Below are 19,073 nucleotides of genomic sequence, written 5' to 3'. Positions count from 1 at the left end.
TTTAGGAAGCAAGTAGGAGTTTCGCTAAAGCGCCTCGATGACCAATGATCAGCATCTGAAGCAAAGAACCAGTTCACCGAGAGCATCTTTGATGGTGATGTGGAGAACTCTTCACCGGAACACACAGGGGAGCAGAAGCCTTTCGGTGCATGCACTGAGCACAGGCAGCGAGTCGTCTTGTTCATGTTTTGCTGAGAAGTTCCATTCGTTGTAAGTGTGTATCGACGGCGGAGCAGAAAGGGTTCCAAGACAAAGATGAAGTTCGCAGTTTTGAAGGGAGAAAATTCTGAAGAATTGGTGGCTGAGCAGCTACTTACATAAGCTGACTGCACGCCTAAAGGGGCGGGGCTCAGACACCATTGCCAATCAAAAGATTGGCGCGATTGTTTAAGGGTTTCAACAAGGTCGTGTGAAGGACACTCCCCATAGTGTTTACAGCAATATCGAGTGAACTGAATCGAAAGGGAACAGCTATTTCGCCCCTTAAGCCAAGACAGGACAATGTTTGCCTTCGCTAAAATACCATTTTCCCTGGGCTTTGGGGTGTTATTTGAGGGAGTAGGGGCCCTGACAGGCTGTGACCCCTCCCTGGTCTTGGGGAAACTACGCCAACTGCATATTAATAAAAGATTACTGAGGAAAATCAATGTCTGAGCAAACTCATTAAAAATGCCTCTTCATCTTAAATGATTTCTGTTCTTTACCTCCACTCCGTCTCCCCCTCTTTCTTTTTCTCCCTCCCTGTTGCTTTTTCCGAGCGGTAATTACTTTCACAAGTCGTTTTCTGCCCTTTGAGTTGCACCGTATCACAAATGAAGGTTAAGTTTGTTTAACCGCGCTGGATTTGCCATACATGATAAAGCATATAATGCGGAAGGCCTGACTTTGCCCACACACTTCCATCTGCTTTAAATCTCCCCTTTCTGCTGTAATATGGTCCAAGGTTAAGACGCAGCAGGACCAGACCAAGATGAAGTCACTAATGGTAACAGCACCATGTCTACACATTGGGAAGATGCTAAAAGTGGTTCTAATCAAAATAGTTTCTGCTAGAAAATTTAATAAATTGTAATTATATTAAATATATATTTTTCAGCATTTTTTATCTGTGTATAGTTTTGTTTGTGACCTTTGGATGCTTTCTGGAAATATATCTAGAGTAGTTCTGACAGTGTTGAGTTACTCTAAAAAAGTAATTAATTACTAACTACTAATTACATATTCTACAGTGTAATTAGATTACTGTACTAATTACTCGGTCTGAAAACTAATTGCATTACTTATTACTAATTACTTTCTAAAACCCTTATTTACAAGGATAGATATGAAACTGTTCTTTTAATTCTTTCAAATAAATCATATAAAATCAAATAAATTATTCATAAACTGGCCAAAGAATTTAAGGGGGCAGCGTTAAATTAGAAAAAATATATTTTAACATTAGATGCTAAATTTCTATTTTAAATTCACTATTTTTATATAGAATTGTTCTATATTCTATACAGTATTTAACACAATTACATCAGAAGTAACTGTAATTAAATTAAGAGTAATCCCTTACTTTACTTTTTTCAATGAAAAAGTAATTTAATTACAGTAATTAATTACTTAGTAATGCATTACACCCAACACTGAGTTCTGACTGAGTAGAGAAAAAAACATGCACACATATCAACTCAAGGTCTTTAATTCTAACACACTTTTAAAACAGCCTACATATTCTGTTCCTTTTGATCAATAAAAATTTCAAGGCCATGTTTCTAGAATTTAAGTAGTCTACTATTATTTATTTCAAAGAAGTACTTTTATTTGATTTCAATCCTTTCCAAAGGAAAGTCTGGATAAACACATTAGTGCATCAATATTCACCTTGGGAAAAAAAACTCTTTAAAAATTCTTGGTCTCCACATCATAAAGATAATACCGATATCATTGTTTTATTACAAAATATATTATTGTGCTATAATGTGATGCAATTTTTCTGTTTCGGTTGCCTGTGTGGGTGTCAGACTAAGCAAGGGCCATGCAAGGATAAACCACCATCCACAGTTTTAATGCAGTAGTCTATGTAATTAATTTGTAAAACACAGTGTAATACTCTTGGTTAGTTTTAGTACTATTTCTATTATATTTGGCCCTACATGTGTCACATAGTAAGTGTTTTACTTAGTAACTCACATTGTGTTAGCAAAACAGCTGCATTAAATGTAGAGGCCTAGTAACATGGCACCATTTATTTATTTTTTGTTTGTTTGTTTGTTTAATTATTTATTTTATTAATTATTTAATTGAAAACTGAGAATAAGTTAAGCAAAAAAAAAAATAAATAAATATAAATGCCACATGGGGTAAATATTTTTCGTATTTATCTAATTTATTTAGTGAAAACTGAAATTTGAGAATTGAAAATGTTATATTTTGTGAAAACATTAAATAACAATAATAAATAATTTATGACATTTGTACACATGTACATCGTGGGGGTAAATACTTTGCTGATGCTCCATGTCGCAATTTTCTTTTTTTTAATTATTTGTATTTGTTTTGCATATTTAATTAGTTATTAATTGTAGGCTAGTTATTTGGTTAAAAATGCACAAAAAAATTTTTTTTGTGAAAACTGAGAAAAACATTACATGACATTTGTACACTTGTGCACATCGTCACGCCGCACTGTGGGGTAAATATTTTGCCACTCAGGGAGAGAGTGTTTCAATAGCAGACGGGATGAGTGAGAGTGTGGAAGACAGGAAAGAAGAAAGAATGTTGTGGTTCACAGGTTTTCTCGATGTATTACCGATACATTATTTGTAAACAAGGGCACTTAACACGCTCTCTTTGATACCATCTACAGCTTGAGAGAGTGCACTCAAAAACAGACACTAACAAATGTATTATAAATAAATAAATAAATAAATAAATAAATAAGAGAGAGAGAGAGAGGGAGAGAGAGAGAGAGAGAGGAAAAGTAGTTTCTGTAGCTGCACTGCATGCAGGAATCCAAAGCTCTGATGCTCCAGCTATGACAATCACCACAATAATAAGTTTGATAATTACACACACGACATCTTCTCAACAGAGGCAGTGAAAGGGGGAAAGAAAGAAACAAATATGACTTTGCCCAAACTCTAATTTTCATAAACATACATTTTGCTTTAGTGACTACAAAGCAAAAAGAGGCATAATTTGACACCAAAACAGTTCAGGGGGAAAGGATTTACAGATTTACATGTAAATATTGTTCATACTGAATAATAATAGATGGTTTGAGAATAGAGATTAGGTGGTTTATAAAAGACAAGCTGAGGAGATCTAAGGAAACTGTTTAAAAGGATGCAGTAATATCTCCCTGTGAGCTGTGCATCACTGAGTTTGATGTAATCATTAACATCAGTGTAGTTCCCAAAAATTCAAAAGATCCAGAGGAATAAGGTCATAAATTCACACAGCCATAAAACAACTGTTTTCTTTTTCTTTTCCAAAGTAGGTGTTGGATGGGAGGAGGAGAGGCGCTTGAGAAATGGAGGCAGTCTGTGAATGAGTATAGTCGGACCATTGGTGTTTACTCAGACATCAAGGGAAACACACACACACCTTAGCCTTCATCTCTCCGGAGAGTTTGTTAGAGGTCATAGGGAAGGTGGAGGTCAGATGGGCCTGGATTAAATTTGATCAAACAGTGCTAATAGTGGGGGAGCGTGTGCATGTGTGTTTGTGTGCGTGTGCGTGTAAGGCTATTGTCTGCTAACTGACGTTAAACGCTCACTATGCAAACAAACTGATGTCTGTACATGCATACACACACATGCACACACAAGCATATGCCAAGTTTAAGTTTAAGGGATGGGAATCTTAAGCACTCACAGTTGAGTGACCAAATATTTTCCCTTCAGTCAGCATGCAAACACCTGCTTGATCTCAGAATTTATATTTTGCAAGTTGTTCAATAGGAGTGTGCAGTCCACACCATGGAGACTGCATTCAGCTCGAGCTGAAGACACAGGCAGTTCAGTTAAGGACAAAGCAAGGGCATTTGTCCTTAACCAAGGGGCCTGGGGACAAACAGGGTAATAAGCCTCAGACACACTCTGATGTAAAAAGTGGAGACTAACTTGGGATGGGTTTAATTTGAGCTCATTGACTCCATTAACTTAAGTCCTTTATCGCCTCCCCCCAGGTGTATCCAGGTAATCCCAAGGCCGATCAGCTCTTAAAATGAAGACAGTCAAGGTAACGGGTAATTGCAGGGCCATCTCATAAAAACATCCTGTTTGCCAAAGGCGAACTATGCCTCCTTTTTAGCTAGAGGACGCATGAGGAACTACACCAAAAGCTTGATTAAAGCTCTGTCCATTTTTTTCTTCGTCTATCCTTGTCTTCTGCCTTCACTTTAGGACATCCTTCAATCCATATGCTTGTCTTTTTTTAGGACTCTTATTTTTTTCCTATGCCCCTACAGTTTCACTCCACCTTCATATTGTTTTCCTCTAATTCACTCTTTCACACTGCCTCTCTCCCTCTTTTCCCCTTTTATAGGTAAACATGTATATATTTTGCTTTTGAATGTTTGATTGGATATGATAAGAGCAGCCATGACAATGAAGAACTTAATGTGGTCAAAGGCCACAAGCCAGACAGCAAACAGCTCTGACAAAAACACATACACACACCATTTTCATATAGTCATTGCATTGTAACCAGTGTCAGGTAAGTTACTCAAAAAAAGGTAATTAAGTCAAATGATTAATTGCTTCTCTAAAGTTGTAATCAGATTTCTTTACTAATTCACATTACTAATAACTTTAATTTTAAGTTACTTTCTAAAACACTCTTCACAGAAAAGCTTGTTTTTTTTCCACTCAACAAATTCAAAATAATGTCTAGTTCCTCATTGTTCCCTGTCAAATGCAAGTCTCAGCACCACTCATTTCTCCTTTACAATGACTTATTCAGAAGCACACACCCTTCTACTGTCACAGAAACACAAACAGACGTTTATATGAACATAATTTATGCTTTGAATGCATTCTACATAAATAATATTATTTTAGAATTATGTGTAACCTCAGTATTGTACTTAAATGTAATTAACTGAAAAAAGGTAAAGCAGCTCTATTGAAAATACTAAACCAGAACACTTGAGATCAACTTCATACATTTATGTTTGACATGAGAACATAATTATAGTCCAAGTGATATTCAATACAGTCATCAAAAAATTATATGATCACATTGCTATGAAATGTTAAAATGGATTCAGACTTCTAATGGATGGTGTTCACTCAACATGATTTTGACTGCATGCTCATTTAACTTATTTAAACTGAGTTAATGCAACACAGTTCTTTAGCATTTGGTCTCAACTTAATTTCATTGTGTACAATCCATATATGGTCACATAATCCAATTGTGTTGGGACTATGAGAATAATTTGTGTTACATCAATGTATTGCTGAAACCAGGCATGGGATTTCCAGTTCCCAGCATGCTTTGCATGGCACTGGATTGGGAGAGTACATTTTAAAATTAAGTGTCATTTAAATGTATTTATATGCAAAATAAAAACAAGTAGGAGACTTGTTAGTGTTTAATGTTCTGTTATGTTGGGATTTACAGAAGTTTCTGTCATGTTAAATTTTTTGGAGGTTAGCATTGTGGAGAACAGTAGAGATAATGGTCGAGGTAGGGTACGCCACTATTGAAAAAATCAGTGTGAATTGCTTTTCGCATGAAGCAAATACTGAGAGATCATCAGTATAATGTCTGATTGGGGATCTGTGAACTCTCAGCAATACCATATTTGCCTACAACACTAAAAGATTTATATATTATATGCTAATGTGTTTAGCTATCAGCAAGTGGCAAAGTTCAACAGAGTTATTTGAACAGGTCGAATTTAAGTTAGGTTTAATCAGTTCCTTTATGTTTTTGCTACACAAAGTAGGGCCTACATTTTGATATAATATCAAAGAAACTAATTTTCATTGTGTGTAACCAATGTCAACAACTGAATTAAGTTAAGCCAACAAATTTTATTTCAGTGTAATTGAAAGTCAGTAACTGTAATCTGATTACAAGACTTTAAAAGGTAATGCATTATACTACTTTTGACTACAAAAATAAATAGATTACTTTTAAATCAGATTACACCCAATTATATATTGTATATTTTATATATACTATATATACTATTTGTATTGTATGTGTATTCTATATTGTGTGTATTGTATACTGTACATTGTATGTTATTATTTGTAAATTGTGTTGTGTAAATCTGATGTTTATTGTAAATTGGTATATGTCTCATCACTGTCACGACTAGTATGTTGCTCGGAACTGCACCCAAGAATGTCACACACTACTGCACTTGTGTATATGGTTGTGTGACAATAAAAGTGATTTGATTTGATTCGATTTGAACACTAATTCTTACATTTATAAAGCATTGAAAAAAACACATTCGCTTGATATAAACCTTCCAAACCAAACCGGTACCTAAGAATAGAACATTAACACTGTTGGCATATGTTGATATACATGCACCTACAAAGAGAGAGAGAGAGAGAGAGAGAGAGAGAGAGAGAGAGAGAGAGAGAGAGAGAGAGAGAGAGAGAGAGAGAGAGAGACAACAGGTCCCTGTTTACTGCTGGCTTTGCTTACAGTCTATTTTCTCACCTTCAACAATCACTTGTTTATTTACATCTGTAAACAAGCAACTGGCACAAGCAAAATAGGAGCCACTGACACGGATATCATAATACTCTCTCTCAAACACACACATAGACAGCAATGCTTTACACCTCCCACAGGCTCTCCATTTCCCTCTCCCTTGCACTCTTGGTTTGATTTTGCTCCTCTGCTTTTGGCATTATAAATTCATTGTGCACAGCTTGTGCTTGTAAGCCTGATTGAAGTGACGGGCTCTGATTCCTCCGGCTTGCTGGCTGGAGGGTGCTATAGCAAATGGCCCAATGGCACTGTTTGGATAACACTGACCTCTCTCCCGCTGCTGCCGCGCGCGTCTAAGTGAGCGGTTTTATGGGACTCTGTCGCTCGTAAGTGGAAGGGCAAAAAAGAAAAAAAGGAGGCAAATTGATCAATTCAGAACTGGAGAGAGGAAAAAGATTTGGGCGATGGTTTGGGAGCACATTGTAATTTCCACCTGCCCCCTTTTCCCGTGAACAAAAGTGACAGCTATCAAACTCGATTGCTGAGGAGAACACAAGAGCCGAACGCCTGATCTGCATTCTAGAGGCGCCGTTACCAGGGCGACGTACTGTATGTGGCGGGAAAAACACTCGCGCTACTCCTTAGAAATGGATATGCAGGTCTTTTGTGCCATGTCATAATTGTATTTATCTAACCAATCATGGTCGCACGGCCACTCGTGCTGTGTGCCACATATATGGGTAGCCCAGTGCAAATGGGTTTAAATTTAGCGATGAGTGTTGATCAAAGACAATGAAATTAATTAAGAAGCGAGCCTAGGTTTGCATAAAGAGATACAGTGGGCCATTAGGATGAGTAGATTCCCGGTGAAGGTCTTCCACAGTCCACGACCCTCACCGAGCGTTTCACTTCCACTCATCTCTGAATGAGGCCTCGGATTCACCTGTTTTGTTCGTCACCCCGGTGTCCTTGTGTTTAAGTGCCGTTTTATGACGGAAATCAAGACAAGCTGTCTCCCTCTCTCGTCGGCACACACCCGCTCTCTATCTCAGTGGTCTTAATGGCTTTGGTGTTATGCGACTTCTTGCACACAAAAATTCAGTGGCAAAAAAAATAAAATAATAATAATAATAATAATTATGGGTATCGCTATTAGGCTATGGCTCGTCCCTAGAAGCAGGTGATTGTAAAACATTATTGTAACTCTCACATAACAGGTGCTTTTAGAACAGCGTCATTAAATCTGTGCACGGGGAGGAGCGAGAGGTCTCCTGTGACTCTCTACTGCGTGAGAAGACTTTTAAACTAACGTTGTGTTTTAATTAAAACGGCGGATCCCTCCCCATTGATCCAAAATCAGGGGGGTTCAAGCAGGTTATGCCACTTGGCGATGTGCCGAAGTCAACTGAATTTATAAAAAAAAAAAAAAAAAAAAAAACTTCCGCGTGCGCGCGCTCGCACACACACACACACACACACACACACACACACTCCATAGACATAATGATTTTTTATACTGTACGAACTATAGATTCTATCCCCTAAACCTAACCCTCACAAAAAACTTTCTGCATTTTTACATAATAATAATAATAATAATAATAATAATAATAATAATAATAAACATCATTTCGATTTATTTTTAGTTTTTTAAGCGATTTGAATTATGGAGACACTAGACATGTCCTGATAACCCACATTTATAGCATAATACCCTTGTAATTACCAGTTTGTAATCTAAAAAAATTTCCTCATAAACCACCCAAACCCGCCCCCACACACAGATTTCAAAATCCTTTATTACAATCTCTATAACATTCAAAACATTATCCAATCAATTAGTCTCTTAATAATAATAATAATAATAATAATAATAATAATAATAAAGCGTTTACAACAACAGTTCAACAAGGTAGATTCAATATCATTTTTTTTTCTTCTTCTTAAAAATACACCTCAGTATCAGAGACATGCAAAATACAAGTTATCATCAATTACCTAACACACCATTGTAACACCAGATCAGCTCAAAAGACACCAGGTCTTTCACTGATTTCACAAGGTTTGAAAAAATGTCTAGGTTACAGTTCAAATTTTGTTCAATTTTGCTTTTCCTGCTAGCATCAGTTGCCATTTTAGCTTGACCTAGCCAGAGAGTGAAAGAGAAATAATATTGGGATTGTATATTTGTAGGTCCATTTGACCAATAATAATATGTCCGTTAAGTCACAGGCCGTGTTGTCTTCAGAACAGAGAAACTTCAAGGAATCGGGGTGCGTTGCATTTTATTTCAGGGTCGCTAAGAGGCGCTGTTGAACACGGCTTTGTCTTCACGCTTATTCTTCAACATCTAAACTAAAAATCATCTGCAGAGCTGGCCATTTATCTAGCATGATTAGAGCATAACTAAGATAGATGAAATGCTTTACAGTAGCTTACATAAAATGTTTAAATTAGACATCCATAGTACTTTAAACCTGAAATATTATTTACAGAGAGGCATTTAATTTAGCCTATAACTCAAAATGGTACGAGTGACTGATTTAAAGAGCTCCAACAAACTCTGCTGAAATACCAAGTCATGAAATTACTTTTAGGAACGTTTTCGTGCCGTCTCTGGTAAAGATGTTCCTCTCAGTCCATTACAAACTTAGGCATATTCGGGCCAATATTATTTTTCTTTAAAAAAGTAATATTCTAAAATAATAATAATAATAATAATAAACTAAGAAAATAACCTATAGTTTTATAAAGAAGAGATTAAGAGAACTCAAAGTATAATTGCTACTAAGGCAACATGATTTGAAGTTTCCTTCTGATATAGCTATTTGTTTAATCACTATAGCCTATGTCTATTCTAAATTCAGTCATCTAGTTAGTAGTTTGTTTTTTCCTTCTTCTTTTTTTCTTTTCTTTTTTTACAGCAATTATAGAGCAATCAGTACAATTAGGCTAATATGCAGATGTTTAAAGGTGAATGAAATTAGGTCAAATGTTTGGATTTTGTTTGACTGATGACCATTTCACGTAAAATAATTACGGGCAAGCTCTGAGGAGATCTAAGAGGGTGAAGTAAAATTAGTGATTCAAGAGTTTTCACGCGGTTCCCTATAGAAATGTCTCAACACCAGTGAAGGACGTTGTCCTTCTGGTCACCTCTCAGCGTCGATATTTCAATGGAATGCAAATCTCGGGGTCTACAGGGCTTGTTATGGGTGTTGGGTGATCCATTGATTTGGGATGAATACAGTGGCTACTTTCAAGCCCTTCGCAGTTATTAGGCCTAATAGAAAAACATAAAATAAAGGGGAGAAAAAAAAGAAGAGATCCGCACAAATGGTGCGAATTGCTCGCCTCCTCCAAGTCCTCTCCAACAGTTTGGCCAGCAATTTGCATTCCTTTGTACGACAACTTGTAATCCTCCCATCAGCATGCCAAGAAACACACAACAGATTTATTGTCCCAGTCAACAAATCGTTTAGGTCATCCCAAACCTATTACCGCCTAATGCAACGAGAGAGAGCCTCCAGATCCGGCTCTCCCCTCGCTCTCATCACACGAACCAGTGGTTTCCAAAAATGAGGAGCCCACAGCTCGGCCGCTTTGTTGAGACCCCGATCTATTCATGCCAAATACACTTCTGAGAAACCACTTCTCGTGGTGGGCTAGAAGGGCAATGAGCACCGCGGATTCTCAGGCCTGGCCGCCCTTCTGTAGCTGTTGAGAGAAAGTTAAATAGGCTGAGTATTAAAACATGTAGGCCTATCCATTTTATTATTATTGTTTTTTTATTATTATTATTATTGTAACAGTCGTACAAAAAAACGAATCACTAATCTTAAAAAAAAGAAAAAGAAAAAAAATGAAATGAGATAGATAGATAGATAGATAGACAGACAGATAGATAGATAGATACGTTTTTATTTGGTCTTTTTTCCAGGTAAATAGGCTACACAGCTCAGTCTCTCTACAAAGGCAAATAGACTGCCAAGTAAATGCTCTAAAACACTACTCAACAAAACAATCGAGTATATGGACACAATCATTAAGGTGTAAGCCCCCAATTTAAAAAAAATAATAAAATAAAATATATATTTATATATATATATATATATATATATATATATATATATATATATATATATATATATATGAAGAATCATCCGTTTAAATGTAAATATAAATTATGTCAAGAACATTTTCCACATATTAATGTTGGAAACTATTTCCTAAAATATCACTGTATTATTCTGGCGAGAAATCAGCTATTTAGTCTGGTGATTATTACAGCGATATTACAGTAATGACGCGTCATGCTTGTAAAATAAATAGCTGGTATCGGATTGCGTTAAAAGCCGTCTCACTGCTAAGCCTTGGTCTACCGGTTCTCTATGCGACTGCAGTTTAAGGGAAAGACTTGATTTGTTATTAATTCGTTGTTATTGAATAACACCCCTACGCACAGTCGTCTGTGAAATAAGATGCATTGCAGTACGGGCTTGTGCAGGCCTGTGCAGCAGCCAAAGTCCGGATTTAGCTATATAATGCCGATTTACTCTGATTTTAATTGTGCATTTCCTTCCTCACACTGAAATATCATCTTCTCCAATGATTCTGCATGACATCATTCAGAGAGCATGAAACGGATGGAACATCGGCGGCATCTCGATCTCAATTCGATGTGATAGTCGGCTTGGAACCAAAGTTGAAACATATGTTCTTTTGTGCATTCTCTTCCACAGAGTCACTTAGGAAATGTGCTGAATTTTCTTTGCGGGCTGTGAGATTCGAGAGTTGCTTTGACCTGAGCTGGAATCTTATGGTTGACAGCAGTGGTGTAGCCAAGGGTGGGCCGGGGTGGGCCCAAATTAGACCCGTGCCCACCCAGAATATTAGAGATTATTCTTTGACTTCAAATATATATTTATAAAGTAGTATAAAAATGCGTCAATTCTGATTTCTGAAAGTGTGAAAGAACTAGTTGAATGCGCCGCTTCTCTGTGTTAAGGAACATTTGGTAAAACACTTTTTTTTTTTAGGCCCACCCAAAATAAATTTCCTGGCTATGCCCTTGGTTGACAGTGTGTATGTGTGTGTGTGTGTGTGTGTGTGTGTGTTTTTATTTTTTTATAAGGCTATGGACTTACAAAAGGATTAATGTATTTTATATAAAAAGGATCATGAGCAGAGTTTATATAATAATAGCTATAATACCTAGTTATTGAATCGAAGGACAAGACAAGACTTGTTACAACAATTAAAACAATAAGTTAACAATTAGTTAACTAGAAATAGGCTACAAGTGCAACATGTTGTACTCCACAATCACTACCCAGAGATAGGCCTAATATAATAATAATTATTATAATGATAACCTAATTATAATTATTATTATAATCAGGGGCGGACTGGCTGTTGGGAGCACCGGGCATTTCCCAGTGGACCGCTGGGTGCGTAAGTATCGGCCCGTCCTACAGGTGATATAGGCAGCCGCCCTCGAACATGCTCGCGCGGACCCCATTAAAGTGTGAATTTTCAAAAAACTCTGTAAGGTAAAGCCAATACAATGGCTTTTATTTCGAAAAACTTAAATGAGTTTTATTTCAAAATTATACACATCATAGCACATTTCCGTACGTGCACATTAATTGCGTACCTCGCGTGGACCTCATTATTTGACATATAAATCACAATAATTGTGACAACCAAAGACATATTAAGTTTAAGATGAGCTCTGAAAAAATCACAAAATGACAAATAACTGAAAGTTACAACAAATACAATAACAGAAGCATATACACAATATGCAAACAGTAAAGCTATGAGGAGTACTTAGTCATTTGCATCATTTATTCATACCACAGGGAGCTGAAGTGTGGCTTGCTGAATAATGCTCACGCATGATAAAAATACAGAAAATAAGTCATGAAAAATATGACTTTGTGCTATCTGAGTCTTTGAGGCTTACTTTGTTTAAAGGATAGCAGAAACAGTGCTTGTCAAAGCATACGACTTTTCACTTTTTCTCAAAAATAATCTGGGGAAAAATTTAAACTGCAGGACACTGATGACTGCTTACTGATCACTGATAAGATGCAACAAACTCATATAGAGTGAAAATATGAACAATTAATCTGCAAAATATCTGCAAAGTTCTGCACTTTAAGACGTATGTTTATTTTGTTTTACATATATTTATATTTGTTTATGATTACATATTCTGGCCAACTTTTTTTCATTGATTTTTAAAAAATAAAAATGACACTATTGTAGGTAACTGACATTCAATTTTAAGCAGTCATCAGTGTCCTGCAGTGTGACACTTTCTTCATCTAACTATTTTAAACAACATTTTATGATCTTGTAGCTATATACACATATATAATATTTTATTATACTTGTTGTTTCCACAACCTCATATTAAGACAATAGTTTATTTGCACTTCTGGAACAAAGTTGAAAGGTGATTAAGATCTTTAAAAACTTTGAAGAAATGCTGACTTGTCACAGCACCTAAAAAACACACTTTCCCTTACTTTCATTTCCATTTTAACCTAACATCTGTATGTTGGGAAAAAGTTTTTGGACATGTTATTTGTCTGAACTATAAAGTGCTTATTTTAGTGCTTTCTCTAAAAAATAAATATAAAAACTACTCATCACATTTACAGTGGTTTTATATGTTTTAAAGTTATGACAATTTTTGCACTGGTGGGGCCCATTGTCATGACTACCAGTCAATAGAATTGTCTCTCTTTTTTTGAAATCAAAAATGAAATCAATGAGCTGGTGCATTATGGTGTGGTGTGTTGTGGGCCGCTCTGGGCCAGAAAGTCCAGGGCCACTTTTTAATCCCAGTCTGCCCCTGATTATAATTATAAAAATAATGCAACACTCATGGTAGGCTAATTATTGCTGGCTTATAAATTTATCATCCTCGAACTGCAAGATAATTGCATAATTGGTCTATTGCCATTTATTAAAACATAGGCCGGCCTACTTTTATAATTTAGATATAGTATAATTATTTTTAATAATAATTCTCTTTATTTATCACACATGATACATTTGCACATATACAGTGAAATTCTTCTTTTCACATATCCCAGCTAGGCTGGGGTCAGAGTGCAGGGTTAGCCATGGTACAGCGCCCCTGGAGCAGACAGGGTCAAGGGCCTTGCTCAAGGGCCCAACAGTGGCATCTTGGTGGTGCTGGGGCTTGAACCCCCGACCTTCTGATCAGTAACCCAGAGCCTTAACTGCTGAACTACCACTGCCCACAATGGTAGTTATATAGTTAGCTATAATTGCAGTATATGTTTAATTACATTTATAATTATATTTATTAAAACGATTATTATTGTTGTTGATATTATTATTATTATTATTAGCCTATTATTAGACTATCGGTGACAGTAAGTAGGCTACAAGTAATCAATAGTCTGATAAGAGTCCAAATATTGGTTATGGAAAAGTGTCTTCACAATCCAACAGAAACAAGCCCGTGCTGCCTTCTGTTATTAATTTATCTTTGTCAAATTTAAGTTTCCTTCATTCTGCGTCAACTCTAATAAACTGTGGTTTTTCAGGAGCGTGTTTGTGAGTTGTGCTTGGCAACGGATTACGGGGATTTTCACGATTTTACTTTTTTGAGTTTCAGAGGCTTTATTTATTCATTTATTTTATTCATAATTAATTTTTCTTCCCCGTACAGTCTGTGAAATATTAATACAAGCTGAGGACGATTATATTTCTGTCCAATAGCACAACTCACAGTTGCTTTATTGAAAATAAATTGGGTTTGGACACACAAAGACAACAGAGAAACCTTTGAAGAAAGCTACTCTGGACGTGTTTTGAATTAGGCATAATGTTTCACGCGTGGCAGAAACTGAAAAAAATATTGAAAACGAAAAAAAAATTATATATATATCATCACTCCCGATTATATTCCAATACGTTTTTGTTTCAAGCCCACACTTTTAAACTTATTTTTAATTCCCTGTATTAAAGCACGGCTGGGTTGGGATAAATGTCATTTTCAGATTAGGAATATGCCCCTCTATGAAATAAATACCATAATTTGAGCTGTGCTGCTATTAATTCAAATATAAAACTGCATCAGCATGCAGAATATCTGAATTTCACACACATGCGCTTTGTTTTACGTTGTGTCTTACTGAACAGACTTCCCAAATACTACGCCTAACACAATCTGTCCACAATAAACAAGCCACTCAATTGAGTAAGTAAATGATTTAATTATTGAAAATTCAGGGCTGTTCTTTGTTCTCTTGTTTTATTCAATAAAGAGCTCTGCAAAAGTGCGGATAGACATGAATCTGTCCAGAGTACAACGCTATACTGCCACTGCAGGCTGTGTTTGCCATTATTACTGGAGCCCCTATTCCTGGATGTCTCAGTGAATACATAGACAGGCAGTGGACAGTGGTTTTGAGATGGAGGAGGTGGTGAGGAGATAAGCAGGTGTTTGTTCTTTGCTGTGCTAGTGTGTCACAGTAGTGAGGCCCCCCCATCCCACCCCCTCCTCAATGATCACAGCCCGCATTCTGTAGCCACCTGCACTTGGAGGTTTCCCCCTGGCTTTGATCAAAGCCCTCCCACACACACAGCTGCCCATGTGTGAGCTTCTGCACCTCTCCCCCTCAAAATTCTCAGATCACCCCTTGAGAGACAGTCCTCTGGGCGGGATAGCTGTGTTTGTGCAGTTGGGTGCAATGGATGGAAAAAGGGAGAAATTGCCAAAAAGCTTGTGTGTGCAAGTATATGCTAGTGTTAGTAGCAGCAACAGAGTGAAAGCAAATTAGTCCTTTTCAAAGAGAGAGAATGCGAGAGTGAATGGCTGAGAGAGAGTTTACTGTTGTTTTGTATACATGATTAAACATGCAAACTCTTAGATGTTTAGGCAGACCTTTTTAACCCTTTCATATGTACCGTGACACATATGTGATGGTTAATAACTAGGCCCCGCAGAGTAGCATCACACATATGTGTTTCTGAACATCCAGTTACGTTACAAGCTGCTAGATTTAAATCGGCTTTCGCGCCGACACAGGCTATGCTGGTCAAGTGTCTATAATTTATATTCGCTCAAACAGTTACTCATACAGTCTTTTAAACCACAGAATAAGTTTATTTTATATACATACATACATCCAACTTGTCACCAAAGTACCACGATAAAGAGTTTACAGCTCGTATACGCACAGTCAATACATCAAACGCGATCTTCCTCCAATGCATGCTGTCATTTGTTTACATTAGTAGTGGTTAACATTAGTCAAAGAAACAGCTACTCAGAGTCTTTTTAAGCACATAATATGTTTATTTTATGTAACAAACAGCTTAATTGTCACCAAAGTACCACGATGACGGTTCACAGCTTGTATTTGCACAGCCATCATATCTAAACGCAATCTTCCCACGCAGCCACGTCTGCTTATTATTAGGTGCAGATGCGGTTTTCATTCACACAAACAGCAACTCAAACAGTCTTTTCAGGCATATAATAAGTTTGTTTTCTGAAACAGACAGCCAAACTATCACAAAAGCACCACGACAACACACACGACAAAACTTGTATACTCTCAGTGAAAACATGCTGATCGAGCGTGATTATCCGATGCACGCAGCCAAGTCTGTTTACATTAGCGCTTGTCACACACACACACACACACACACACACACACACACACACACACACATGTTGGTGTAGCTATCATTATGAGGACTCTCCATAGACATATTGATTTTTATACTGTACAAACTATAGATTATATCCCCTAAACCTAACCCTCACAAAAAACCTTTTGCATTTTTACATTTTCAATAAAACATAGTTTAGTACGTTTTTTTTAAGCGATTTGAATTATGGGGACACTAGAAATGTCCTCATAAACCACATTTTTAGCATAATACCCTTGTAATTACCAGTTTGTTACCTAAAAAAGTCCTCATAAACCACTTAAACCTGCCCACACACACACACACACACACACACACTCACAATGTCTGAGAAGTCAAACAGTGCATATGGGCAAACCGGACTGCTGATATTATTTGTTCATTTGATTTTTACAGCTATAAAAACGAAATAAATAAAACAAATACAGTACAGCAGACATAACCCTTTTGTTCACATGTTTACTACTTTTTTTAATGACAAGAAATAAAAACTGACAAAATAAAACAAAATTTAAAAAAATACTCTCTACCCTCTGCCCCCCTCTACCGGCTGTGCAGTGTAACATGCAAAAACAACTCACTCCAGGGGGCACTGCAGGGGAATTTAGACCCTACTCATGAAAAGGTTAACACTCAAACAGACAAGACCACAAATGAAAGCCTACAAACTCACTGCCAGTAAACATATGTGAAATGTACAGCCATATGGCAACGCCTGCATGCTCTAATTATTCCCCAGCCAAAACTGAAAAGGCACTCTGATCTTTCACTTAAACTGAACTGACACTGTAACTATGTTTGACAGATACATAGAATAAAACACTTGTGGTGAGTAATAATTCAATTGAAATAAAGAGAAGCCTTGGATGAGAGAAGTGAGCCAGAATTGGGCCTTAAATTTTCATTGCTGAGACAATCTCTTCAAATAGGTTTTAAGTGACTTATTTCACTGTGCATTAAATCTTAAAATCCAGCAATATAGATTCAATTGTATACTACACTAACTGAGCACTTTATTAGGTACACCTGCACACCTACTTATTCATGCGATTATCTATTCAGCCAATCACGTGGCAGCATTGCAATGCATAAAATCATGCAAATACGAGTCAGGAGGTTCAATTAAAGTTCACATCAACCATCAGAATGAGAAAAAATATGTGAACTCAGGGATTTTGACCATGGCATGATTGTTGGTGCCTGATGGGCTGGTTTGAGTCTTTCTGTAACTGCTGATCTCCTGGGATTTTCACGCATAACAGTCTCTAGATTTTACTCAGAATGGCGCCAAAAACAAAAGACATCCAGTGAGAGGCAGTTCTGCGGACAGAAACGATTTGTTGATGAGAGAGGTCAACGGAGAATGGCCAGACTGGTTTGAGCTAACAAAAAGTCTAAAGTAACTCAGACAACCCCTCTGTACAATTGTAGTGAGCAGAATAGCATCTCAGAATGCACAAAAAGTCAAACCTTGAGGCGGATGGGCTACAACGGCAAAAGACCACATCTAGCATTTTATTAGGCGCATAGTGTTCCTAATAAAGTGCTCATTTGTTCAAAGATAACACATTTCTAAAAAATTATGACAAATATTTAATTCAGCTAAGTTTAATTTATTTAATATTCCCATTATTATTATTATTGTCTAAAGCATTTTTTAACATGCCAAAGGTGCCCTTTTGTCTTCTATCATTGCCTTGAACTTTTCCTCTCCTCAGCCTTCAGAGGTCAGTTAACTAATTAAGTGGCAATTAGACCATTAAATACTTCCTCATAAGCCTCACAGCCCTGGTCATTAAGATACAATGCAAGTGGACTGTGCTGAAATGCACTGGGCTCAACAGGGCCTCATTTTCCTTCAGAAAGACTATGGGATTCAGGATAAAACTCACTGCAGGAAGTCTGAGTTTGGGTGATGGAGCCTAATGTTGGAAAATATAAAAGTTATGGAAAGCTCTAAACAGAATGTATATATTTTTTTTTTTCTCCCGAACGATGACAATATAATTATGATACATTATACACATGATTCATACAGCCACGAAAAAGCATCAATGAGCCATATAGAAAGTACACACAAAATACAGCAAACATCATGGAGCCTGCCAAGAAAACATCAACTGGCTTTTTTTCTTTACATCTCAGGGTTGTTGTCACAGCTCACTTATGGATGAGATCAAAGCAGAGCATCCAGAAAACTGCCCAAGGGCTGACAAAGCAGGAATACAATCATCATAGGCACAGATGAGAGGTACAAGACACCACCAGTCATGTCTGCTCCCTCTCCACTATATACAATGTGCCTTGCCAATAAGATCCCTCACATAGGCCCAGTTTCCACAAACCAACATCACGTGTTTTACCACAACAATGGTCGTTTAGAATAGAAGCATTTCATATGAATGCAAGCTGACTGTGCTGGTTTTTAGGCAACGTCTTTGTGCCTCTTAGAAGCAATCAGATGTTTTTAATGCAACAAAGCTCTCATGAAATAGCCTTCAGCTGTTCTGCTTCTTTCAGTGAGGACAGAACTCTGTTTGTAACTAGCTTTACAAATGCTGTCCATTATTTTACCCTTTTCTTAATTTTAAAGTACAGCACTGTAATGTGGGACCATTACAGGGTCTTAAATACAGTCTAAACATCTGCTGCAAAACTAAAATAAGCAATGTTAATTCTTGTACTTACAAAATTATTAC

Source organism: Myxocyprinus asiaticus, chromosome 24, assembly GCF_019703515.2.
Source record: "Myxocyprinus asiaticus isolate MX2 ecotype Aquarium Trade chromosome 24, UBuf_Myxa_2, whole genome shotgun sequence".
NCBI classification, from domain to species: Eukaryota; Metazoa; Chordata; class Actinopteri; order Cypriniformes; family Catostomidae; genus Myxocyprinus; species Myxocyprinus asiaticus.
This window is presented reverse-complemented; position numbering follows the sequence as displayed.